Source organism: Phaethon lepturus, unplaced genomic scaffold, assembly GCF_000687285.1.
Source record: "Phaethon lepturus isolate BGI_N335 unplaced genomic scaffold, ASM68728v1 scaffold23500, whole genome shotgun sequence".
NCBI lineage: Eukaryota > Metazoa > Chordata > Aves > Phaethontiformes > Phaethontidae > Phaethon > Phaethon lepturus.
Genome location: NW_010510107.1, coordinates 2,827 through 3,197, shown reverse-complemented (window position 1 = coordinate 3,197; position 371 = coordinate 2,827).

The window sequence follows — 371 nt, the reverse complement described above, 5'->3', positions numbered from 1 at the left end:
TGCAAGGGGGGGAATCCCAGCATGGGCACCAGCGCGCCTCGGCACGCGCCGCCTCCCCAGCCTCCACCCTAAATCACAACACAACAAACAGGCTGTTCATTAGACGCTGTTTAATTAAGCAATATGGATCCTGCCTCGATATTTACAATCCCACTTGCTCTGATTTATTAGAGAGAGAGTCTCGTTTTTAGAGACGGCGACTGTAAAGTTTAATACCGCTTGACTTACTGCGAGTTTCATTTACGGCCCCGGGCCGAGGCGCTGCAGCCCAGGCTGGGAGCCGGTGGGCTATTAAATCAGAGCTAACTGCGCGTGCAGGGAGATGACTAGCTTCGTTACAACCAGTTCAGCGGCTAATTACCCCAATCTGG